This window comes from Aythya ferina (assembly GCF_964211825.1).
Source record: "Aythya ferina genome assembly, chromosome: 14".
NCBI classification, from domain to species: domain Eukaryota; kingdom Metazoa; phylum Chordata; class Aves; order Anseriformes; family Anatidae; genus Aythya; species Aythya ferina.
Genome location: NC_140312.1, coordinates 5298769 through 5325838, shown reverse-complemented (window position 1 = coordinate 5325838; position 27070 = coordinate 5298769). Strand labels below are relative to the sequence as shown.

The 27070-nt window shown below is 43.0% G+C and overlaps 1 protein-coding gene across 2 annotated transcripts in view; it reads left to right on the top strand.

Moving 5' to 3' along the window:
* Positions 1 to 27070, top strand: part of ADAMTS2 (ADAM metallopeptidase with thrombospondin type 1 motif 2) — a 178983-nt gene that overhangs the window by 22691 nt on the left and 129222 nt on the right. The window contains exon 1 of one of the 2 annotated variants that reach the window (XM_084535587.1): positions 23155 to 23226. The exons of the other annotated variant lie outside the window; for it this stretch is intronic. The gene's annotated coding sequence lies outside the window, so the exon portion shown is untranslated. Of the gene's footprint in view, positions 1 to 23154; positions 23227 to 27070 lie in introns of those variants that run through there. 2 annotated transcript variants of the gene reach the window in all.

The window sequence follows — 27070 nt, the reverse complement described above, 5'->3', positions numbered from 1 at the left end:
TTCAAAATGATCCTGTATTAGCAAAAGACATTGCTCCTGCTATCGTGCCTTTTGGTCTTTTCCTTCCTTTGGTCTTCTCTTGGCCAGCTGCTGGCTTTATGTACCTGGGCAAGGTAACAGAATGGGTCAGTTTGGGATCCCTAACAGACTTAATTGTGCATGAAGCTGAATGTAATTGGTCAATTACTTGCTGCGGCTTATTTAATTTAATTAATTTGCCCCCGCTCTTAACGTTTTGTAAGGTATTCACACACTGTGTTTTGCCTAATTGACTTAAGTTAGCACTTCCTATTTCCAAAAGGAAAAATGTCAAACTATGGAATTTCAAATTAGGACTATAGGCACATTGACATTTTCGCCTCATATTGATTACAACCTGTAGTAGTGGAAAAACTGATGATAAAACTACACAATAAAATGCTATCGGTATTTTATGGAAGATCAAAAGCTAAATGGAGTTGGCGGGAGACAAATCTGGCCCCTAAAGCAGTTCTATCTCATGGCAAGTCTCTGCTGTAATCTAGGTTTCCATTCAATGGATTGAGAGTTGCAGATAGAGAATGATCTCTTCCTTAATGTAATAATTTAGGCATTCATGTTTTAGAGTCACAGAGCCAGACTTCTCAAGTGCTGAAGAAACAAAGGCTTTATTTCGGTTTGGTTGGATATTTTAGGGGTTTTCATTTAAAAAAAGGAAAAAAAAGGAGAGCCTTTTAATCTAAAGAAATAAATGCTGTGTTTCTGCTTGTTGAATGCAGAGAGACAAATTTACTGTTACTTTTTCTTTGTTTGTTTAGTTTGGGGGATTTTTTTTTCCTTTGAAGCGCTTGTCTGCTAAAGGCTGTAATTGGCTCTGGAGAAGGCCTTTTTCTTGTGTTTCCCAGTCATGGATGTCTGCACTTATCTCATTCTTGGCATCCTCCCATTTCAAAGTAAGACGTGGCAGTAAAGTATTCTGAGGCTGTGCCAAAGAGCAGATTGTTGCAGGAAAAAAAAGTGTTTCTTATATGTTATGCTGAACTCGTAAGCTTCTCAGGAATTGGACTAACTCGTTTTCCCTATACCACTGCAGGAGAAGGTAGCTACCACCCAAATAACAAGTTGCTTAGCAGTACCTCCGAGTGCAGCAGATACATTTGGGTGAAGAATAACTCAGGTCTGAGCCTCTTTACCTGTCCCATTCCCAGAAGGAAGCACTCTGAACACAGCCAGGCCAGCCACAGGTCTGACATTCCCTGGCTGTGGCCTGCTGCTGAGACTCGGAGACTGCTGCTGGTGTGAGGAAAGCAGTCACCCTGCAAGGAGCCGTGGGCCAGCAAGGTGGCTTCTTTTTTCCTTGATTTTCCTTTGGTGAAGGTATATTTATGAGGTGGAAGTGAAAGCGAATGAGGGTAAAAGAGGTGGAAAAGCTGCTGATTTTAAACATGTGGTAAGTGTAGGGCGGTCGTCCTTAGCAGCAGGATTTTGCAGGAAAAGAATCCTCTGCTAGCGTCCTGTGGGATGGATTAGGGTGTTGATTAATGAAGTTAGGAGTAACTATTCTAATAACGTGCCTGGAGTTGAGAATATGGAGTGCAGTCACAAGGAGAGGGCAGAGGGAGGAACTTCTCAAGTTAAACGTCCTGTGTGTTGATTCATAAACCCACACGCATTAATCTGTGGGAATTGACTTTGGAAATGGAAAGGACTGAAGCATATTTTGTTAAAGTGTTAAAGCTGGGTTGGAACAGGAGAAAGTGGTGGAAAGTCTGTAGCTGGCAAAGGGAGATTGCTTTTGTTCGGTGTCACGTGGACTGACAGCAGAGCTGGGTGTAATGTTGCAAGAGGGGAAAGTGGGACCATCTCCTCAGAATTAAACCGCGAGATGAAGGAGGAACAGTATTTTTAATCGTATTTCATCTGAGGCGTATGTTCATTGTCTCAAGAGAGATTTTGAGATTTTGTCCATATTTGAACTGGAACAAGAAAACAGTTTTTCTGAAGCTTTGGATCTGACTTGCATCCAGAGCAGATTTGGATGGGCGCCCCACCTGAATTGTTAAGGACTTGGAAGCCGTGTTCTAGTCTTGGCCTCTTTCTGGTTAAAATACATTCTTCTGCAGTGGAGCAAAAGTGTTTTTAAAAAACTCCTGGAACAGATAGGAGGAGGTTATAATCTCCAGAGATGAGATTAAGAGATGACTTTGAACGTCCTTTAAGCTGATCTACCTCGGTAGGCAGATTAGTAAGGCTTGATTGTGGGGCAGGTTTATTTAAGCTCACGGTAGTGTGGGGTAGCGAGAAAACCCAACAGCGGTGCAGGGACACATTTGGGGATGAACACAGCCTTTTAACACAGCTTGGTTGATGTGACAAGTCCAACAGTGCACCCACTAGACAAAATGGTTCTCCTTCTGATTATGTGCTTCCTGTTCTGTTAATTAGGACATTGCTGCTCTTCCATATTTCGTTTCTAGAAGTAATTTCTTAATGAGTCAGCTGAAGTTTTTGCAGACATGGGAAGAAATTTGGTGAACTGGCTAACGCTTTCCTCTGATATCTGTTTTGGTATCAGTTATGATTCAGCTTCCGATTAAGTGGGTCAGGGTGTGCTAGTGAGTCTGCAGTTCATGGCTAAATACTACATAGAGAGATGGCATAAGGCTAAATTCAAGTTTACCCAAAGTAATTAGGACATAAAATTATTTAGTTTGCCTTTCAGGAAGTAGACTGACTTGCTGCTGAAATGATGCCAGCCGTAGTTCGGTTCTCTCTGTAGTTCCAGGCAGAAGAAAGCCTTCTACAGCAGATTGTACTCTTTAATAAGGTTGCATTATGCAACAGTGTGTAAACCATGATGAGGAAAGAGTGGAGCAGAACTCCTTGAAATAATATAGACTTCAAATGCAAAAGAGAGACAAGCCTGCAATTAAATGGGCAAGTTACAAATATCTCATGGACAACAGGCTCTGATGTTAAAGAACAGCGTCTAAGAAGTTGTTTTCATGGAAAAAAAGCAGACAAGTCCTATACTATTGAGTTTACTTACACTGAGTTATTCATGTCCATGTTTTGTAGCATAATTTGTAAGTATTTAGTATTTCTAATGGTATCACAAGTAACATTCATTCTTGTCTTATTGACTTTCCTGGACAAGTGGAAATAGTCTCTTTTAAGCTTTATGAGACTGCGTTAAGTTTGACCAGGCTGTGTAGGATGTGCTTGAAATGTAGCAATTTGTAGACTAAGGAAAGATCATTTTTTCAAATTAAGTTATGAAATTTGGCAGCATTTCTTAATGCAAAATGTATGCTGAGTTGGATCTAGAACAAAAAATTTACTTTTAATTTGAAAAAAAAACATACTTCGCATTTATCAGAGGGGTTTCATACATCTGGTCACCATCAGAAGTGATCAGAAAATTGTATCTAAAAAGCAAAAGTTACGCTAAGTCCAGAGACTGCATTGTCATCTTCCTTTTTGTCTTTTTGTGCTGACTGGAATTTTGCAGGATCAACTGTATGCATTATTCTTGCTCTTAATAATAGTATTTATCTTTGGCTCTAGTTCTTCCAGAGTGATAGAGCTCTTCCCTCCCTCATCCAGGATGAAAAATGGAATTTAAATCTATGTATCTGTAAGATTGCTCAGCGCCGAGTTCCTGCCCTTCTCTCTTTTACTGTGGCTCTTCAGGCCTTGCTCTCTGATGGCAAGTGAGGATGCCCACTGCTGCCTCCGGCTCTGGATAAGGTCCAAAACCAAGACAGTGAATGACTTAGGTACCGAGATAGAGGTTTCCTGTATATGAAGAGGTTTCATCTGTACGATACCTCTATTTTATGCATCTTGGAAGCTGCCTTTTAAAACCATGGCCATTCATGCCCAATTATATTTTGCCTTAAAAGCTAAGGAGCCATTATGCCTGTAGTAAATTACTGGATGCTGTTCTACCAGATGTGCATACACCAATTTCTCCTCTTTTGGAGTCTGTCTTCCTGCACATCTGACGAAAAGCTCTGGACCACAGCTGTCACTTGGCACTCTGAAATACAACCATCTTTCATTACAGATGGTATTTCTGACCTCAGGACCCAAATTCTCAGCGCACCCCCTTGTCAGCGCTGGGTTTTATGCTGTGCTCTAGCTAGTAATTTGCTAAACCACTCCTGTGCCTTCTAAAAGCCCTTTTCCTTTTGTAATTAAAAACAAAAAAACAAGTCTTCAAAAGAGTTAGCTGCAAGGAAAGTATAGTATACCACAGACTCCTAAGGCTTTTTTTTTTCTTTTCTGAAAATCTTTGATTTCTCAGGCTTGTGACAACAATTAAAAGTAAGATGAAGTTTTATGAAAAATTTATAACTCATGAGAACCATGTGCTTAAACTAGACTTTATCCTTAGTAAGAGAAACAGTTCCTATAGATAATGCAACGTGCTGCTCTGTGTCCATGTTGTACGCATCACCGCAGTGTTTAATTTTCTTGTTTTTAAATGATGGTGGGGTGGACTTTCTGAGATGTTCTGGAGGTCCAGATAACTCTTTTGCTTGCTACGTGCTTTGCTAAGCGAGGTAGGATGGCATTACTTTACTGAGGGATGAAGTATGGAATGTATTATTAATCTCTTCTTTAATTGTCTTTTAATTCAAAGTGCTTCTTCAAATGTGACATCAGATCTGTGGTCCCCTTGGGCTGATCCTGGTAGCTACAGTAAATCTAATGGCTAATCCTGTCCCGCCATTTCAATGAAATGAAAGCAAGTTGTGTATTCAAACAGCACTTAAAAATGACCTGATTTTAAAAGCTCAAATAGGGATTTGAAGAGCCTACTTGCACAATCGAGTGTTTCAGGTTTATTTTAATTAGGGTTGGACAGTGTTTGCTCTGTTTTCCCTATAAGATGTGAGAGGATTTCGTACCATTGCTGCTTTCATGGAAAGTTCAGGAGCGCCCAGGACCCCTGCACAGGGGCAGAACCGAGGTGAGCAGAGATGTGGGCACAGGAATCCAGCGTGCAGGGTACGGGGCTGTGCTTTTCTCTGAGGATGAGCCCTTCTGGACTTAAAAGACTCCTGTTCCTTTATTATGACAAAGCTTTGCTCAGATAGAAAGTTGTATTTTTTGCGTTAATCTAAATCTTCTAAGTCTTCCCCTGTGCAGTGTCTTTGCTGTTGAATTTTTATGGCTCCCTAAGTAAAAGGGGAAATTAAAAAGCATCTATTTGTTTACTCTACTCTTGTCATCTGGAATAAATGTCCCAATTTATCCCCAGCCCTGCTTACACTAAGAAAGTTCACTTAGCTGAGGGTAAACCAACCTGTGCCATCATTCATTAATCCCTGTAGCTGGACAAAGCTTTCTGCTCTACCTTTTTTTTTCCCCCCTCTTACTTTGATATTTAAATGCTCTTTACTTTGGTCATGATGGGTGTTTTTACTCTGTCCCCTGAGGCCCCTCATGAAAATGAGATGTTGCATCCCAGAATATCCTGTTAAGCAAAACTGCCTGAAGAAAATCCAGGTCCGTGTTTTATGACAATAGCTGACTGTGCAGCGGTGGGGAACGTGGGTCCCTAAGGACTCGCACGCTCCTTTACCTTCTCCTTTGATCGTGCTGAAACAGATGAAAACTTCCTTTTATTTTTAATTACCCTTCTCCCGCTCTGCTGTAGTTTGAAAGGAGATTTCAGAAAGGCTTTAAATAAACGATATTAAAAAGACCACAACGAGGCACTGCCAAATCCACGTCCCTCCTGTTGCCTGGGGCCTCCCGGAGCATCTGTGCTATTAGCGTGAGGAGCGGAGCAGCCCCGGCTCGGCGACTCGCACGGGAGGCACCAGCAGCACAGCATCGCTGCAGGTCACTGCTGGAATTTTTTCTCTCCTCTCTCCTCTTGGTGGATTTTGCCTTTTGGCTTCTGGAAGCAAGGTTTACCTCTTCTGTGGCGGTGGTGGTGGTGGTGCCTCCTGCTGTCAAAGCCATGAGAAGATGAGAGAGCAAATATTTTGCTCCCTAAATGTATCTGCATACCCTGGAGATGTGTTCGGAAAAAAAAGAGAGGCCCAGGAGCATCGGAGGAGCCTGGGAACTGAAAAACCATTTTGTTAAGAGGCTGATTTATGGCTAGGGCAGACAGTTGTGGTTGTAGGCTTAGGCAATGGGCTTGCTGTCCCAGCCAGTGCGTTTGTGCCTACAGCTGTTTTGATATATTCTGATGCTTCCATCGTGACTCCAAACGTACCATCTCTTTCTTCACTGCTCTCTCAGTTTACAACCGGAGAGAAAGTCTGCCTCAAATTTAGAAGAGCCTGATGAAAGAGGCTTCTTCTCTCTCCAGTTATCCATTTGTTTCTTGGCTTTGTGTGTGGTTTCTCCCCCCGCACTGCACTGAGATTTGCAAGCAGTTTCTCCTTCTTGTTCTTCCTCCTTTGATCCTTCTCCAAAATCTAAAAAAAAGGGGGGTGGGTGGAGGGGAAGCCACGCTTTTTCTTTCTAATCCAGTTGTAATAATAACTTAATCTGTCCGTAAGAATCACAAACTGAGGCATCACCACCTCCAGCGTTACCTGCTCAGGCTTTCTTAGGATATTTTTCCTGACTGCTAGGGCCAAACGCTGCATCCCAGCAGGCTGACATCCCGTCGGTGCGGATGACTTGCAGTGCACAGAATGTGCTCTCATCTGGTGACATCCTCCGGCGTGACGCAGGGAGCTGGGCTTTGCTGCGCACAAAGGAAGTTCGCTTGTAAACTGCACGAACTTCTCAAACTGGATAAGCCAAAACTGAACTTGGCCCTGGATCTTATAGGAAAGCCACTAAAGGACAGTGTTTACCACTATTTCTAGATTTAAATTCTCTGCATAGCTCAGCTTACCGAGGTGGAACTTAACGGAAAACTTCTGATGCTAGGAGAGGCTCTGAATGGTTTGGAAGCGGTGCCTGTGGTAACGATAGGCTGCAGATGTATCTCTGCCTTTTTTCTTTTTTTTAAACCAAACCAAACCTTAGATGAAGCTACAGTTTTTGTACACCTACCTGTTTCCACTGCAGTAAAATACATATTTTATTGGTCTGCTTTGAAGAAGGTGAATCTATACAAAGTTAAAATAGCAAGACCATTAGTCAGATCAGTATATTCTTATTAAAGTCTCCAGAAATTATTTCCTTCCCCTTTGTGCCCCATAGTGAACCGATGCAAAATGCTCTATAAAAAGAGCCTTGGTTAAATAATGTTTTTCATTTAAGAGCCTCAAAGAACATTGCATGGATTCATTACTCTTAGGAACAAGGAATGGAAGGAGGCTCCCGTGCTGCTGCGTGCCTTCTGCTGCTGGTGCAGGTGGTTAAATTCCATCACCCCTTTTTTTGCAGTACCCAGGTGAGGCTGCCCCTTTTTCCATATCCATTTTAAAATTAAGCAGCGTGTGGTACTTGCGTAGATGTGTCAGTGGATGGCTAGCACAAAGCCAGAGGTCTGCGTTGCAGTCGCACTGCTTGGAAGGAAGCATCGTTTATTCACCGAGCGTAGAAATCTCTGCAGCAGTTCTCAAGCAATTTTAATCTGGAAACATTCCTCAGGATTTTAGGGCAAAGACGTTAGAAAGTACATCTCGCTGCCATGCACTAACAAAAGTAGGCAGTAACTGCTGTGGTCAGTGAAATTGTTACATGAACGTAAAGAGCCTGAGGGCCCGCTTTATGATCTCGCGTCTGTTCAGAAAGGCTGGCGTTTTGGAGGATTGGGTTCTGTCTCAGAGACACGAAGCCACAAGTCATTATGAGCTTCCTGCTCGTTCAGTAACTGAAACCTGCTACTTCCAGCACTGTGTTTCGCAGACATTTTGCATTGCGAGAGTCTAGAAGAAAGATTAAATAAAAGGGGCTTCCATTCTCCTTGCAGGTAAATCAGCATCAAGAAAACAGGAAAGAATAAATATCCAAAGGCAAAGGAGGTGTTGACAAACATCATGGAAAGCTGCAGAGAATGGAAATGAACATGCAGTAGTAATTACTGGCTGGTGTCCTTTCAAGCCAAGAGATTTACTTCCTAATTAGGAGGCTGATTCTTGGGCTGGGGATAATTAGCAAATTTTAGTGCAAAAGAAGGGGGGGATGAGAGTAATCGTCTTTTGTAGCTGATTTGCTCGCTTACTAGAGGTTTTTTGGAAAACAGCTGTAAGTTATAGTAAATCTTTGCAGAGCATTTAGTAAGTCGTTTCTCTGATCAACTTTCCTTCTGCAGCTAGTTTACCAGTGTGCGTGTGCACTTTTAACAGCAAGCTGTCAAAGCTGTTGGTAGTGCTTCTGAAGGGTTGTCGCCTTGATTTGTGCCTTTAAGTGTGTTGCTAACCCCTTAGCACAACACTTGAGTAGCATGGAACAGGCCAGAGGAATTTCCTCAGTCTCCAAATGTATGAATGTTGATACTGGACCTGATTTTAGGAAGCGTGAAGCACTCTGAGATCCCATGGATGTTAATGGAAAAAATATGGAAGAAAATTTCTTCTCTCCCTGAAGATGGTCCTGGGTTTTGTGGAGCTGGTGGGAAAGGGGTCTGGGAGGCAGTATGTTAGCTCACCGATATTGTTGTATTAGCAGTGAGATGCCCTTTCAGGTGGCACTGAGACATGGTCCTCTGGTTCTCCTAGGATCAAAGGTAAAGTTGTGATGAAAACCTTGATGAAATCTTGAAATCCACTTAAATATGTTGTAACTGGTACTGAGGAATGAGAGCATTTTGCGTGGTCAACAGATAGAAGGTGTAACAAGAATTAAAATCTCTGAAAGATGTTTGCCCTTCTCCCTCTGGAAGGGCTGCACAGCTCAGTTCACAAAGAGGTTTGAAACAATTGTGGTTGCATTCATCAGTGCTAGGTGGGAGAAAGACAGTTTACTGGCTCTTAATAAACCAGAAAAAGGTGTCTTCTCTAAGGCTGATTTAACCCTGTTCAGAGCAGTGGGGATGTCACTGGTTAGGATGTCACTAACTGATAGGATTTGACTTTAGTCAGCGGGTTAATGGCAGGGTGTGATTTTAATTCAAGCCTGCAGTTTTAAGGAGTGCAGCAGAGCCTATGGTTGGTGCTCTTGGCTTATGTAGCCAGCACAGCTTTAAAGACAGCTTTTAGATAAGTTTACAATAGGCTTGTTTGGTTTGAGGAGCGAGGATGATGCTGTCGGCTGTGCCACCACGGAGAGACGGCTCCTTGGTGATACGGGAACTACAGAGCCAGGCCGTGCGTATCCCACTTGGCGTGTGCATCCATGCTTCATCTGCTGCAAGAAAGAGTGCAATGTGCCACGGAAACTTCTTTTGAACTCTTTTCCATGATCTGATTTCACTTGCCAGCTTTTCTTATGTGTCCCTTTGGGGCAGTAAGTCCTTTGAAAATCTTCGTTGTGTGTTGCGAATTTTGGAGTTTGAATGGTTTGCTGGTGTTTTAGTCTTACAACACTACAAAGAACTGTCTGATAGGGCTCGGAAGCGTGTTGAGATCTGCTCAGGCCTTGGCCCACTGTCCATCTTAATCAGGCATTGCCAGTATTTTACGTGCCCCAGTTTTGCAAAATAACATGTTCTTAAAATTAAAAGTGCAACATCGTCATGTGGTTCTCTCACTGCTGTCTAACAGTGGCCCAGGCTTGTGCTTCTCAGTGTATCTAAATGGTTTATAAAATAGTATATAGGCTTTCCATTTTCTTTTAAATCCTCTTGAGAAACTCTGAAGGGCTAACAAAACAGCATAAAAAATTGTTAGAGGCTGGCTATATAACCCATGCAACTGTTCCAGCATAAGGCAGTGCAGTAAAAGCAATATATAAACTGCAGGCTGTTATAATTTATTTCAGATATAAAGAGGGAGTTAAGGACAGCCTTCCTGGGAAGCATTCACATTGAGAGGCTAAAATGAAAATGTGGTTGTATCAGTATAAAGGTGTTTAAATATAAAAGTGTCCGTGAAGTACATGTATCAGAATTATGAGGTAAGGTTAGAATATATACGTTATTGTTTATGTGTAATATAGTGAATAGCATTGTAAATACTAGGGCATATACAATGAATTATCCCAATAACCCAAATCATTTTTGTTATAATGCTTTTTCTTATTTATTCAGATAGTTTGTCGTAAATCTTCCGTGTGTTTCACTGAGATTTATTCTTAAATCCTCACGCTGACTATTTACCCCTTAAGGTTGAAAGCTTGAATTTAAGGTAAGCTGCCATAACAAAATGTGTGCTCCACTTCTAGACAAATGTGCTGCTCGTAACACTTACCTAGCTTTATAGGGAAGGAAGTCAGAGAAATGAGACTTTGCCGTTTGGGTTCCATAAAACTTATATACTTCATGCTATAAACAGGATGTTTGATATTGTTCTCTTCTTACTGCTTGCAGTTTGCTGTGCTTTTGCAGGTATATCTAATAGTTCTTTGTCATAACACTGTCACCAAGCTAGAATGAAAAAAAAAAAGGATCAAAATTGCAACAGAAATGGATGTTGTGAAATAAATTCATGGGGGTATGCTGGTATTATTTCACCTCTAATTAAATATTCTTTTAAAGTATGTGATTTACACAGGGTAGCAGGGATCATAGGCAGGAGCTAATTTCAAGTGCATTAAGATATTCCAGTACTTTGAGCAATGCATAAAGGAAAAACATACTCCTAAACAATCATTATTGGGTTGCAAAACAAATGGAAAGATTAAAATTTCTCTGCTTTTCTGGCACAGTGTGCAAGTCACTAATCCTTTTGAAGAACTGGAAAAATCTGCCATATCATTGCATTAAGAACACAATTTATCATTGTGTTCTTTTTATCATTTATATAACTGCTGTTACGATATTTTGCGGTGAATTTGGACAGAACCTTGTGTAGGAGAGTTTCTGCATGTCAAAGTAGAAATAGTCATGTGGCCTTGTGATACCTTCTGTAACCTTTGATCCAGACAGCTCTTGAGCTGAACGCCAAGGCTTTCTGCTCAGTTTGGCTTTGTTTAAATCCTTCTGGAAGATATGTTGCAGTAAAGCCAATTTAAAGCTTTCTGAGTCAGTAACACCCCCCAACTAAAGGATCATGTGAATAAAAAAAAAAGTAGGAATCATTTTTGTTATTCACATTGACTTCTTGTTTCTTGACTCTGAATATACTATGTTTTTTTCTATTTTCAAGTTTCTGTTTACTTACTGTGAGGGCTAAAACTTTGCTTTTTAGCTATTTTTTAAAAAAGGCCACTATATGAAGATGATCACGTATGTTTAGTGGCAGGGACTGAAACTTGACCTTGGAGGCTTCTGATAAAACCAGGAGGATTAAGAAGACAATAGGTTTCAAATACTTCAATTAAGAATTAGGGATCGATTTCAGGTCTGAATCTGTTTGGTTCCTTCTGTATTGTACCCTGGGAACAGGAGGAGCAAGCACGCTGGTACTTGGTTCCTCAAAGCACTGCTGCAATTTGAATAATCCTTAACAATTATAGAAGAGGTCCTTCCACGTGAGCTACAGGGTATGTTCCTGCCACAGTCTGCCAGCCACGTCTTGGGCTTGCTGCTGGACCCTGTGGGCACAGCTCCTGCAGCAGGAGTTCCTCCCTGACATAGGAATCCACCAGCAGTCCCCTTGTGCTTGCTTCTATCACAGAAATGAGACTTAGAAAGCATTTTTTTTTCCATACTAACAAGTATTGCTATTATAAAAAACCTGCAGAGTAGATAGAGGGGAGCTGCAGGGTAATTAATAATTAGGTTTTGTGTCTAGAAGAGTTGTGTGGTTCTGTGAATGTATCAGACAAGGCTTTTACTCTGTGCAGTCCATCATCCATTGTGATTTTGAACTGCTCTGCAGAGGTTGGTAATGGTACTACAACCAGTAAGCCTAGGAGCAGGAAGCTTATTTCCGTGTCATCTGATCACCTGTCCTGGAAATTTTAGGTGCATACATCAGACAGGTACTGACAATAAGAGGAAAACAAAAGTTAATAACCAGCTCAGCCTTCACCAAACACTTCAGTAAGCATTCTGTGCTTTCCGCAGCCCTTGGCTCACTGGAATTGATTTTCTGCTGGTGCGTGCTTGCTGTGTAGCGTTGGAATGAATCGCTGATGAATTGCTGTAGTTTTACAAATTGGCTGGATTAGAAGGTCCGGCTTCACGTGTCAGGAGTTGTTGTCAACATCTCCAGATAAATGGGGTTCTGCCTGTCTTGTTTTTTTAGCTGTTTCATAAGGCATATGTGTGTAAGTTGTTGTGTTTGTTTTTTTTTTTTTTTTTTAAACTCTTCATGTAAATGAAGAAACTGTTGGGGATCACAAGTCATACCTGACTACTCTGGACAGATGTCCAGGCTGCTTAGGCTGCAGCTCATGTAACTGGGAGCGTTTAGGTGATGATGTGCTGACACTTAAACCAAAACACTGATAGGAGTGCCACAGCTTACATCTGGGGAAGGTGGATGAGGGAACCCCTCTTCCTCCTGGTGGGTTCAACAAGTTACACCAGGTCTTCAGGAAAACCTAAGGAGTATTTGCTCATCCTCTCCTATCCAGCAGCTCTATGAACATGATACTCCCCTTCAGAAGGGCTGAGAAGACTTTCAAGCAGCAGAACTGGAGACAAGACTTCCCTTTCCAAACAGTATCTTCCCTTTTTTTTGGTGTCTTTTCCTGCTGGCCTGGCCTGCAGGCCACACGCCACTTTTCTGCAGATCGTGAGGAGCTGGCTGGGTGTAGCCCACTGTATTTCCACCATCATCGTCTTTAGTCTAGGCTGTCTGGTCAGTGGGGGGCACTGAATTAAAACAAGGAGAAAGAGATCCTTGGTTTCAGTGGCACATGCGGAAGGTGAAGGCCTAGAGTGAGAACAGGAGCTGGACAGCCGTCTTCTGCCAAGCCGCAGTGTATCTAGAGAAGGGAGGCAAATAAAATAAACAACGTGGGAGTGATGTAACGTGATCTAAAAAGCCATCTCATGGCTGGAGTATTTCCTCAGGCAGCTACCTTGAAACATCTGAGGGAATTTCACAGTAGTGTTTGTTCATGTGTTCAGATGTGGCTGCAAGCTGCTGAGGCCTGAGCGCAGCGCTGAGGGAAGCGTGTCAGTGTTTGTGGAAGTAAGCGACAGGCCGAGTTTGCCAAGCCGTAAGCCAAAAACAAATGAGGAGAGATGGGGAAGGTCAGCTCCCAGAGTTGGGTGCGAAACGGAGCTGGTAAATGTGTGGCTGGTTCTGCCTAGAACAATCGTAGGGCGGTTTTAGAGCAATGAGTGTTTGAAGCTTTTTGCGTTTAAGCTTGTGTAGACTCCCTGAGCTAACTTTAAGCTGAGATTAGTACTGGTCACAGTCTTGCTGAGGAGGCAAGAGATTGATGGGGAGGCTGCAACCCCCCAAAACACAGAGCAAATGTGCTGAGCTTCATGGCGAAATGAATATCCAAGGAACCTCTTTTAAACTTACTCTTATCCTGCATCAGCTGTAGGCACAACTTTGGGAAGCAGAGGGAGGTTCATGCACTAAATCCAATTGCTCAGAAAATGAGGTTTGGTTAAAAGTCCTCAGATTTGTTGCTTAATTTCTCATCATGTTTGGGTTTGTATCTGCCGCCTTCTCTGAGCTCCTAAGATTGCACTGAAGTTCAAACATTTCTTTGCAACCACACCAGCTAGAGCTGCTTCATTTTAAATGCAGGGGGAGAATCCTAGGGAGTCATGTTCTTGCCAGAGCAGGCTTTAAAAGAAACCCCTGCTGGTATCATAACAACAGTGATAAAGTCGTGAAATGAGTTCTTTCCTCTCAGTATGAATTGCTCGAGCTTCACAGTGCTGGAAAAAAGGCTTCACTGGGATAGAAGAGGCTGTGGTTGTGTAGGATAAACCACTAATTTTGCAGTCTGTCACTTTTCATCAACCATAGTGTTATGTCACCTTGAGTTGTAACTTGCAAATCTTGCATTCAAATCTGAGCTTAACCTTGAATTGAGACTAAACGAGGAGAGGGAATCTTTGCAGTCAGTTTGGAGGAGGTGTGACTCGTGATTCCAAATAACATAGAGCAAGGCAATGAAATGCAGCCCTGCTGCAGAAGTTAGCATTTAGGGAGGAACAGCTGGTGAGTCGTAGTGATGTGCAGCATTTCCCCAAAACTTTTTCTCATCCGAGCTTCTGGAAGATAGGACCATTGGTAGAGCAGTACGGGAACTAAATGGAATCGTGGTCTTGGACTGCCTGAGTGGGATGGGGACTGCCACGAGCCTGTCTCCTTTTAGGACAGTTCATGGAAGAACTGTTGATAGAGGACTGGTAAGTTCCCAGTCATCACCTCTGCTTCGGGAAATCCCTGACTCGCACTTCGCTAGAAGTAGGAATTGTATTCTGGAAAACACCGCTACTTGTTTGCTTTACTCTTACACAGTTTCTCGAGAAGCAGCTACAGGACATCTTTCAACAGATGTTGAGTGGTTTTCTTCCCCCGAGTCTCACTTTACTGAAAGTATTTGTTATGTTATTGCTTGTGAAGCTCCAAGGGTGCCCAGTTGCACTCAGCAGGCTAACGTACGCTGCTGTTCTGTCTCTGTAGCATCCTTCCCGAGGAACATCCCTGCAAGCTCTGCATCTGGCTGCCCCAGTGAGCACAGACTTCATTTTACTCATCTCGTAGTGTGGAAAACAGAGTGTATTTCTCCACAGTCCCATCATCACCCCCCATTACTGCTGTTAAGACTGGATCAGATCTTTGCTATTAATGCAGTTCTCAGTAGCTTTCCTCTATTATATCGTCCAAATATCCTGTTACCCTCCATGTATTAACCTTACTCGGTTTCTTATTATTCTGCTTCTCCCATATTCTGCTAGTTGGCACCGAAACTTTTCAGACACTGGAGAAAATGTTTTATTTTTCTAACTCACCATTTGCTTTAGCAGAATGGGTTTTGTGTTCGCTGTGATATTTTTAAGATATTTTCTTGGCATATTGACTGATTTGCAAGGAATGGAGAAGACACAAAAAAGCCCAAGATGGGGAATTAAATTTGGTTTAATTTCTTGGCAATATACGGAATCATTTCCCAGGTCCCTCTAGTTAACAGTGCAAAATTTGAGCTTTTTCCCAAGCTATCAACATTCTTGGGTCTTTCTGTGGCTGAAAATCAGGTTCTCACGATCCGTGTCATTGGGACAGGGCAAGAGTGACCATGTGGGCTGCTCCGTTCCACGCTTTTACTGCTGCTCTGGGTAATGGATGTTCATAGACCCCTTGCTAATGGGATGTTTTGCTTACTCATAAAATTTCATCAATGCCAATTTCTGGAGAAATTTCTTGGTCTACGTGCAGTGTTGTACCCGGAGACTTGAATTTGGCAGGCCTGATAATAAGTCTGAGTATTGAGGATTGTTATGTCTTCCTCACCAATATGTCTAAATAATGGTTCATAATTAACTCTGGCAATCTCTCTTGTCCAAGCAAGATTCATCATTTTGTAATTCTCTGGGGCTTTTGCCAGCTTTCCTGCAAGGAGTGTTTGGACTGTGTGCGAAGAGGTTGCAAGGCCAGCGAAAGCAGCCAGCAGAGGATTCCTCCAATTAGTGTTTAGCGAGTGTGATGCCCGTCCTTGCTGGGAGCATGCCTTTTCCACTCTGGTAGCGGGGCAATCATCAAAGAGTTCCTGTTTATAGTAAATAGTGCTTGGCCTCAGTGGCAGATGAAGCTATGAGGCTTTTCTAATCTTTTTTTTTTTTTTTGGTGGCATGCATGAGGCTTAAAATTTCAGTGGAGGTGGATGCGAATATTTTCCTTGAGTACAGACCCTAGACGCAATTCCCATGGTGGTAAGAGTTTGCTTCCCACCTTTCTTATTTCTCAGTTGGAACATGCATGGACTATTTGCCATTGGTAGAGGAGTCCTCCTGCTTTTATTCAGCCCCTACATTGGGAATGGAGCAGATAAGACCATTCACCATTCTGCAGGAGAAATAAGAGCTCTATGGCAGGGGCATTGCCCTGGGACTGATAAGATACCTCATGTTTCTTAGGATGCTCCATAAGAACTGTGTGTTTCCATCTGGTTTGCATTTTCCCAGGCTTGCTTCTGCAAAATGGAGTTGCCAAGGCAGACCAGTCTCACATGTCTTTAGAAGGGTGGATTGGAGAAAAGATTGCAGTGTCTAAGAGTTTCTATCCCCCTTCCCAGAAATCACCATTACACAAAAATGCTGGACCCAAGTTCTGGTCTGGGATGGAAAATCCTGTGTTCCTTGGTCATTTGCAATGGATTTGTGAGTCACATGGAATTTACACGTCACGTACTGAACCCAAACCTTGGAAAAGACCAATCTATTAATTTCTGTAAACAGGAAACTGTGTTCAGCCATTCAGATGTTCTCAAGCCACACGCTTTGCCCTCTGATAGTGTTAGTTTTCCCTAGAGAAATGTCCTGTCAGCATGTCGTTCCTGCTTTATATTTCATACCTGTACGCAGACTGGGTCTGTGTGCCTAATTCTCCTGCCTAGGTTTGCACTGTTTTATCTTTGAATCTGAAAACTATGCACATCTGTAAAAACAGAGGGTAATATATGGTAGTGGTATGCTACTGTATTCATTTGAATTAATGTCCCTTAAAGTGCAAAGGCTGCAGATTCCATGTATTGCAAGATGGTAGAGCTCTGTGCATTTAAAGGAAACAGATCCTGCTTTTAGGAAGGCCACTTTATAACTGTGTTCGGGTTCATTTGATTTTGGTGGTGCAAAGAGAGGAAAAATGGTTGTGAAAACCTGAAGTTATCAGTCTGAATTCACAGACTGTGCAATCTTGTTTTTGTTGCCTCTCTACCAACAGGAATTCTGCGTGCTCACATTCTTGATCCTTCTCCTCTTCCTTGAAGAAACACAGCTGTGGAGCTCGAGCCGTCAGTGCGCCGCGTTTCTGCGGATCGCAGGGGGAGCTGGGTTGCACTGTATGTAAATGAGCGGTAGTTACTGCGTGTTGGGAATAAGGGCTTGATCATATCAGCTAACATCTGTTTTCCCATCAGGCATTTATTCTGTCCTGAAAATGGCCAAGGCCAAAAACCCACTTGTAGGTACATGGAGGCTCATAACAGACATAAAGTAGTTCCATTTTGAAGCCCCGAACAGATTCTCTTTGCCCTGGAATACTTTGATTTATTTACATGTTAAAGAAATCTGAAGGCTACAATAGCAGTGCTTGAGGGTTGTTTATTTGAAGAACCAAAAAACTGATAAAAATTTACTGAAATTATGAAGTTGCTGGGACTTAGCTAGAGCATATGAAATCTTTGTTGGAGTGGTCTTGTCTGGCAGTGAAGTGGGCAGAGTTGCTCCATGTCATCTTCGGGGTTGGGATTAAGTTATGGCAAGTAAATGCCCACTCCAGATAATCATATTCCCCAGAGCTTAATGAGCTTTAATTTATGTGCATTAACTTTGTGGCATTAGCTAATGCATTTACCTCTGCTTTCTCTGCTCGCACTTCTAGCACTGGATTGTGGAGCCCCCAGATCTGCTAGGTAGCCTGCTAAGCTGCTGCTTTGTTCCAAACCACTCCAAGCACCTGAAACATCTCACAAATTTTTCCCCCTTATACATATTTGAGATCTCCTTTCACTTCTGATGCCCACAGCCCTGGTTTTGAGCCAGCTGCAGCAATGCCTGAACTCTGCAAGCAGGGTGGTCCACCCCGTGCACCCTTGGCAGTTGGGTTGCTGCTGGCTCCAGGAGGCAGCCGTAGAGCCGAAAGCATTGCACCTGAGGTCAGCAGTCCTTGGTCTAGAGGTTCCCAGATGTACTGGTGGTGCTGGTAGAGAAGTCCTCTGTTAAATGCCACCTCACATAACATCTCTGAGAGGGAACCATGACAATGGAGAGCATTGACCTGAAGCTGTGAGTTACAGGGCAGATCTGTACCATGAGCTGGAATGCATGCTATACATATGGGATCCTGTATGTGGTTTCAATTTATATGCTAATTTTCTTCTTTTTATATTTTTTCTCCTCTCCTTTTCTTTCCATTTCTATCTTTTATAGTTCCTGGCGGAGCCAGCAGCAATACCACTTTTTTTCTTTTGGCAGTCTGCTGGTGCTTTGGATTTCGATTTCCTTTACCTACTAGATATATTTTTATATGTAGATATTCAAATAACACAAAATGCGTTTTGTCTGTTTCTGTTCATCTTGAAAACAAGGTGCAGCTGTTGAACTGCAGATGAGTTTTCGCTTGCTGCAGGCCATTCTTACCGCATGTGTTGTACCGCTGCAGCCAGGCAGCGATAAATATCTCGGAGAACAGCGCGATGGGCTTGGTCCTCTCTCCCTTGCCTTCAAATTACAGGCATGTACGTGGTAAAGAAGAAACTTGGAACAACATTTGTGGCTTCACTCATAATTTTTCATCACTTTACATTTCTTGTGGTATACGTTTCCCTTTCCATTGGTGGGAGCTGGGTGTCAAAGAATTTGTGACGTGAGTTGAAATTCTTTTCTCCTCTGGGCCCCTCTGGTCCTTGCTGTGGGATCTTCTTGCTCCCTGCTGTAGGTTGTGCTCACCCTTTCTGATTTCCTATCTCCTCATTCCTTCCCTCCCCATGTTGTGTTGAGCCACGGGCATTCCCATCCTACATTCATTCTCGCCAACAGCAATTAGAGGAATTATCTTAAGCAATTTTCAGCTGCAGGTCCATGGAGATGCCATGGAAAATGTTTTCTGAGGTGTTAGGCCAGCACTGAGCAGCTAGAGAGGGCAGGGACCAGGTCAGCAACTTATGGGGCCCATTTCCTCTTGCCTCTGCAGTCCCTCCTGGTTCACGAGGTCCATAAATCAGCACAGCTCTGAGGACGTGCTGTATTTATGATATACCATGCTGCCCTGAGAGGTTGGTGTCCAGGATTTTGAGTCATGGGATTACTTCCCAGCACGTTAGTCATGTTTCTTGGCTGCAGGGCGGTGATCGGGGTTGTGTAGGGTCAGAGGTGGTGACGTAGCAGAGGGAGCACAGCTGTAGATCTGTTAGGGTTAGCTGGAAGTTCTCGGTCAATTTTCTCTCTGAAAATAATACTTTTTCTTACAGAAACCCTTATTTTGTTCAGAAATATCTATGTAAATGTTCAATTTTCCTTAAAAAAAAAAAGAAACAGCAACTTTTCTGAGATTCATGGAGAAGTCAGATCTGGAAGGTGTGCTTGTTTAATTGACAGCAGGGATAACTTATTTATGCTGACACATCTCCCAGGACATGGATGGGGCCACCTTCTGGCCTTTGGGGGCCACCCCTCATCCCCTGGTGCCGTTGCTGTGTCCCATACGTGGCAAGGCACCAAGCGTCGCTTCATTCCTCCTCATCCCTCTGTGAACACACACTTTTCTCTCTCCTTCCTGATGGCCCCGAGGGACAGAAGTGGCTCTGAGGTACTTCCCAAACCAGCTGCCTACCTGTGCCCCTCTCGTTTATTCAGGTGACGTGAAGAGGCTCCACGTGAGTGCTGCCTCGTGTTTCTTTTCCTGCTGTTGTGTGCTTCCCCAGCTTCATTTGAAGTGCCAGCAAAGCCTCAACAACCTTGCTAAGACTCTGGGAAGGGATCAAAATGCTGGAGATCTGCATGTTGGGTCTCCTCCCATCCATCCCACCAGGCCGTGCCTGGGGCAGCGTGTGCTCGGCTTCCCAGCAGCGCGCGCCGCTCTGTCCTCCGGTGACATACTGTGTGTTGTTCTCAGGGCTGGGACGGCAGCGCTGCTCTGTAACGGGCTGATTTGCAATTCCCTGACATATGCTAGTTACAATGATACATTAGGTTTCGGGAAAACAGCCCTCCTAATATACATGGGAGAGAACACACCAGATGACTGTTATGAGAGAGATCTGAGATATCTTATTTAACTTAATATCAAACCAAATGGAGAAACTTTGCAGGAACGACTGCCAGATTATCCTCTGAGGACTACAGCCTGGCTATTCGGCTGCCAATAAAACTGCATATTTTCGTATTTACTAATGGGGGAGAAATGAACTCTCCATGGTGAGTAATTCAGATAGCAACAGCTCCAGGCCCTCTTCATTCATCACTATACAGCTTTCCCCAGGCAAAGGTCAGCGAATATGTTTGGTTTGCTTGCCTCTGTTGTAGGATTTGCATTCATGAATCACTGGAGGGGCTGCGATCGCCTCCTGGCAGTGTGGCCCAAGTGAGTTGCTGTTTCAGGAGCCTGTACACCTCCTCCCTGCTCTTGTCAGAGGAAAGACCATGGCAGTGTTGTAGGGCAGGGCAAGGATCAGGACACAGAGAGTTTACTCCCTCGTAGCTTCTCACTTGCTTTACCTTAGGCCTTTTCTTTCACATGGCAAGGGAAAAGGGTTATTATGATCAAAGCTTCCTCCTGAGATTTATGTCACCTAGCCACTGCTAGAGGAGGGGCGATGTCTTTTAAGGTTAACCTGTGCTGGTCTTGAAGCAGGTCAGTAGGTCACACTCAGATATCCTTAGCTTCTTTTGAAGGGTACCACTTGTAATCCAGGTGTTGGTACATCTTTTGAACTGCAGATAAGGCACCGTGTTCTGTAAAACTGATCCATGTATACATTCTTTCAGGATTCGGTTACATTAAGTTTATTTTAATGAGTATGGTCTTGAACTTTTCACAGTAGGGTTTAGTGAACAGATTGGAAATCGTGAAAAAGACATTAGAATAGGGTGAATAATTCATAAAGAGTAATTTATTTTATGAATGTCACCTTCTTCTATTTATGAATTGCTTGGCAATAGGGCATAACTTGTCCGAATTTGGTTGTTGATTAAAATTATGCACCAAATAATTTCTGTCAGCAATCCTTACTTTGTAGCTCAGCCCAAAGCAATTTGTTGTGAACAGTTGACATTCAGAAGCTCAGCTGTTACATTGGACACAGAAATTCCAGGACTTATTTGTCCATTTTGTGATTAGATTATCAAAACTTGTCAATTTTTTTCGTTTGTTGAAAGGATTCCCCAAGATTTGAGAGTATTCTAATTCATCAGCATGCAAGAATATTGCAATATTTGCCAGAATTTCCTGTTCTGGCCAGCTGTTCTGCCAAATTTTATTTCATTAGAGGGCAGATGAAGCAATTTCATTAACAAATGTAAACAGTGGATTTTTTTTTTCCCTGTATTGTACCTAACCTTAAACTTAAACTCTGGTTTTCATCATGACCAAGATATGAAGCCCATTTCCATCATGAGGATGTAACCGGGCTTGCTATTTACTTCTTTTAGGCCTAAAGTTTTTGGAATGAACAAAGAGGAGCTGACTTCTTTTTGTCCACTTCTTTCCTAATAATGAGTCAGAAAAAGTCCATGCCAGGCCTGTAGATTATCAAATGTTGTCTAAGTAGATTTCTGTTTTGATTTTGTCTTTTTTTTTTTAGACAACATGGATTCAGTCACCCAGTAGCAAGAATTAGCTGCCTGCAAATACGTTTCATAATTTTCACAAAACTGCTCAGCTAATGAGAACTGTGAATCTTTGCACTTCCTCAAAACTTGAAGCTCATGTCATAGTTTCCAAGCACGCTAATGTGTAGAAATTGCTTCAATCTTTCTTTTACCCATTATAATGGGCTTTATTAACGCACCAGATTGCAATATGGAAAATTAAAGGCATTAGACATGTATAATACTTCTGTTTATTTGACAATCTGCATGTTGCTTACGTGAGTCTCACTGGCTGTAATAGCTTTGGATGCCAACTTTTTATTTCATTGTGCTGAGACTGGTGGCTCTGGTAAGCTGGGAAGTGATGCTGAACTTAGGAAACATCCTGTGCTATGTTGCCTCTCTGTCTCGGTGATCAAATGTTCATTATAAATTTAAAATCCAGGAAGAACTTGAAGACATCTCTGTAATGTGCCTCAGCTACATTTTAAGCCGTTGGATGAGCAGCCAAAGGGCAGCTGGAGGAAGGCACAAACGAGCAGCACGTGCTCCCGAGCTCAGCTGCTCCCCTGCCAGGTAGACTTCTCAAAATAGCATTGCCCACAGGGATCTTCTGTTGCGTTCGAAATGATAACCGGCAATCTGCTGGAACCTATGATGCTTTTTCATCATTTTGTGTGCATGGTTGTGCCCTCAGCCTGCCATGTGCTGTGCCTCCCATATGGAGCGAGCCCCGGGGTTCGGTGCCCTGGCTGCGCACACGCAGAGCGAGGCAGGTGCCTGGGCTCTGGCAGCACCCAGCAGCGCAGGCTCTGCTCTGCACACATGTGGAACTAGATGACTTACGTGTGCTCAGATGCCCCAGCTGCTGCTTTTTGGCAGGTAATCAGAAAGAATTAGCATCTGATGTTTACCCCACTCATGTTTTTTGTATCTAGTCCTTGTGCGCAGGGTTGCAGTTTGATTGTAAGTTCTTTGTGGGCTGAGTGGTTATGTAATGCCTAACTCTTTAGTCCTGAACTACTTCATCAAAAACTAAGTGATAGTGCTGTGTGTTCAATATTTATTCTCCCTTTTGCACTGCAACAGTCAGAGCAATATAATAGCATCTATTTAGCATTTGCTCATTTGCTTTGCAGAACCCTCTTCCTGCTTTTTCTCCACTTACGTAGGTGTAGTATTGCTCTTAAGTGTAGATTGCAGTTTGTAGGTTTTGACAGAGTAAACACATACTCAAATCTGTTCAGAAGATCCTTGGTTAATAATAGATGAGATGAACATAACCTCTTTTAATTTGACATTATACCTACTTATGTGGGGCGTGTAGGGGAGGCACACTGTGATGTCTGACATGCATGAAAAGACAAAAATACGAATGTCCATATATTTTTTCTGCGCACAGTTCCTTACGTTTGGATCAAAGGAAAGGAGGAACAAATTCCAATAAACCTGGATGTATTATTATGAACAGTAGCTCACTCAAAAGACCCTATGTCTTATCTGTATCGCTCAACTAAAAAGATGCAGAACAGATCAGTGGAGAGCAAACAGGAAAAAACTCAGCCAAGTAACTCACTGATCTTCTTCTATGTAGTAGTAGTAAAATGCAATTTGACACACACAGGTGTGTACTGCATGCAGGGTGTGCTTTTTGAGCACAATGTGGTGTACAAGATCATTGTTATGGGTCTGTGTCTTGATATAAAGAATAGCCAACATCCTGGTTTAGGCATTTCCAGCAGGAATTAAGAATGTGGTTGATCCCTTCCTTGGTAGGAAGAGCTGCAGGTGTAGCATGACCAGTGAGTGATACTGGAGGAGAAGGTGGCAGATGGGTGAGTCTATATCTAAGCTGCTCTATCCACACATTTTCCATATGAATCAACTGCTTTTAAAAAATATTGTACTGACATAAAGCTGTGTGATCCCACAGTCTAAACTGATCAGTGTATGTATTTGCACTGAGAAGATGGTTTGTGGTGCTGATATTCTAATTTAATGTTTGTTTTGTTTCTTTGTTTTTCTCTCCCCCCATTATATTCAAAGGGGCCTCCTAATATCAGACCCCAGCTATCATTTTTAGAAGTATCTGGCTGTACTTTGCATGCATGCTTCACCGAAGAAAGATTGGTTCCAGGTTTGAAAAGCAAGTCTTCTTACTTTTTATGCATACAAATATTTAATTATAATTCAGGTCTTTTTTAATGAGGTATAGCTAAGAGTCCCTCATGTTAATTTTAGCCATATATTAAATTTGTACAAGTACTGAACAAAAATTTACAAATGCCTAAGTTTACCTTGGTGGAGTACAAAAAGGGATTTAAAAGTAAATGTCTTTCAGCAATTTTCCCCTATGAATCACTTGTGAATTAGGAAAGCCCTCTGTTTGCACACATCTTTCACTTGTGCTGAGTGCTGTGATTGTTGGAGGGTCACATACTAGAGGCAGAGAACAGTCCCAAAAGAGTGCCAAAGACCAATTGCTGCTACCTGAACTTTGTAGTTCTTGAGTTTTTGCTTTGATAACCCCCTAATTGTTTGGGCACAGAGGAGCTGAGTCAGCACTGAGAGCTCTGGCCATACCGGGTGACTTTGCTTTCTGAAATGAAACGTTGGGAGAGTTTTTGAGGTGTGATTTAGTTCCCTCCACAAGACAGCAGCAATGAAAAGGATGATGCAGGAGCTGAAGAAATGTTTGTTTCTTAATTGATTCCTTTCCAAGGAAATTAAAAAGGACGGAAATTTGAGTAGCTGCTGAGAGTTCTGTTATCTCCTTGTGTAACCTTTATTTTCCAAGGTTTAGCCAGTATTTATACATCTCTCTGCAGAGCTGTACTTTGGCACCAAAATATTGGTTGTGGTTTGCATAATCATATGATTCACTTCAGTAATTGCTTGCAAGAAAGCTGAAGTTCTGCCTATTTTTCAAATACAATTAATTGTAAAATGTGCTATTTAAAAAAAATAATCTTTAAAGTGTGGAAAAAAGAAAAGTTTTCACTCTTGAGAGAAGTAAGAAGGGGTTTGTAGAGAGTGAAATTGAAATATAAGTTCTCAATTTCTAAGAGATGGAACTAGAATTATTTTTTCTTTTCCTCTGGAAAGGCTATAAAATTCATAGAAAAAACTGTAGGAAAACCCTTTTAAAATATTTGAATGAAAAATTTTGGTTTCCATTTTCCTGCCCTCTTTTTTCTTCTCCTCTTTGCCCAAGGTAGGAGATTACTGCAGCTCAGAAAGGAGCAATCTTGGGTAGCTGGGTCTCATTTCTGAAGCACTGGTTTTACAACAACAACACACTTGTAAACGTAGAGGTTAGTGAGTGGGTGAACAAGTTGGTTCATGCTAAAAGCATTTAGTGCCTGTGAACATACTGATGGATTTATAACCGAGGATATGTTATAGTATATTTAAAAGTTTATCTGTATTCACGTTGGCCATTACAGCAAAGACATCCCAGACACGTAGTGTGCTGAGGATCGCAAGCCCAGTGTCAGCCCAGTGGGAATCTGAGCTCTGGAGCACACCGGATTTTCAGGGAGCAGACTGATTGTTTCATCTGCCACCTTATAAAACTTTCAGAGAACACTTGCTGTGTTTGTCTGCCACCACAGGAGAAGCAGTTGGCAGGCCAGGGGTTAATCCTTGCTGCTCTGTGCAAGAAGCTGGGTCTGATCACAGTCTGCTGTCATGAAGCTAAGTGGCCTCTGGCTTTCCAAGATGGAACAGGTTTCTTCTACATATTATAATTCTGACTGATTGAAGGCTGCTTAAGTGGTTGAAATATGGCAAAAAATTACAGCACTTGTCCTCAGGCTCTTGCAGGAGAGCCAGCGTTTTGTGCTCCTCATTTTCCCTACCTCCCCTCGTGCTCTCATGCTTTCCCAAGGTTTATTATTCCTCTAGATCTGCAGGGAAGCTGGGCACTTGCTGACGGCAAGATGCTATTTTTGTGGCCACCTGAGCACCCGTGTTTGGGTTCTGCTTTGGGAGTGAGGTGAGTGCTCGATCCCACACCGCTGTGGGCTGCCCTGGCCTCTGCGTCGCCACTGCCTGGCTTGTGGGGACAGGATGGATCCTCTGCTGAGCGCAGAGGCGAGGGGAGGAACAAAGCAGTTGCGTTTGTCCATTTGGTAAAGAAAATGTAAGCGTTGTGCCATCTGTTCTGCAGCGACGTGAAACCCAATGTGAGCTCTTTGGAAAAGGCAGAAAATATGTTCAGAATCCGGGGAAAAGATGGATGTGAAAATAAGATGCTGAAAATTGTGAGGAGCCTGGGTAACTCCAGAACAGACCAAAAATAACAAAACAAAAAGTAAAAAACACCAGAAAGAAAACTGCCTTAAACGGGGAGGTCCGATGCAACGCTCATCAGGCTTTCTCCTGTTTCTCCCCCATCTCCTTTCACGCGTTTGTTCACTTTTTCACCTTGATCCTACTCAGGGAGAGCAAAACAGCTATTTAATGGGTTCAGAAGTGCTGTGATAATGGTGAGAATGGCAGGAGCCTGTGGTGCTGTACCAGGTTGTGTGGTGAGGTGGCCTCGTCCCTCTTGTCTGGAGAGCAAAGCCGGGGGGCTTGGGGTGAGGCCTCGGCCCCGGCCTCGGGCCTGGCCTCCTCCGTCGGCTGCCAGGAGGCCCCGCTGAGATCCAGGGCACAGCTGTGTGTCATTTTTCAAAAAGCCAGGAAGGAGAATTGCAGACTCTGTGAAAAATGATAAAATCTGGAAAACTTTTTAAAACAACTTTTATAGCTTGGTGAAATTCCTGCTTCCCCAGAGTTCAGAGGAGTCCCACAAAACTCTTAATTGCGTTAAGCTCCAAGGCGCAACGCGGCGACCGGCCTGGGCTGGTGGCAGTGCTGGCAGGGAGCAGAGGAGGCTCTGAGGCAGCTCTGGGAGAGAGGATTCTTCCGAGGGACACTCATCACAGCAAAGTAGCAAAGGGGCAGAGCACAGAACGGCATATCCCTCGTATCCCTTGAGGCTCCTGCTTTGTAAGCTGAGAACCGCGGCGAGGTCGGAAGCGATTCCAATGCTGAGAGCTGCTGGGAGCGCGAGCCTTTGCTGGTAGGAGAGGAAGGGTGTCTCGTGGTTCACGCTCTGATCTTGGCTTTCAGGAGATCTGGGAACAGCTTCTCATCTCTGCCACAGGGTTCCCGGGCAAGTCACCCAGTTTGCCTGCCTCCCATTTCCTCGCTGAGGGAATGGGATTGTTTTCTTCCAGCACGGTGCAGTGAGGCTCCGTAGGGTTCGCGGTTTCCATAGAGATGAGGAACCTAAATAGAATTTCAGACCTGTTGAAGGAGAGCTATGAAACCTGATGGTGCTACCAAAAGAACAGCTTGGCTTTGGCTGTGTTGCGTGGGGCAGCTACAACAGGTTGTAAAACTGTCACAGTAGGTGTAAGTACTGTGAAAGCAGGGTCACTTGGAACATGGGCTTGTAAAAACAAAAACCGTACCAATATAAACTCAACCTGTAAATATGAAGTAATATCACTAGTTTTAAAAAAATAAACTACAGGAGATTTTCTCTTTAAGATCATCTGGGCATTTTAATTTGACAAAATCTTTTGGTCTGGCAGGAGTCCAAGACCAAGAAGACCAGACCTGCTTCTGTTCTTTCTAGGGCACCCTGGAGTTTCTGAGGCTTCTCACTGTTTGTATTAAAGACCTTTA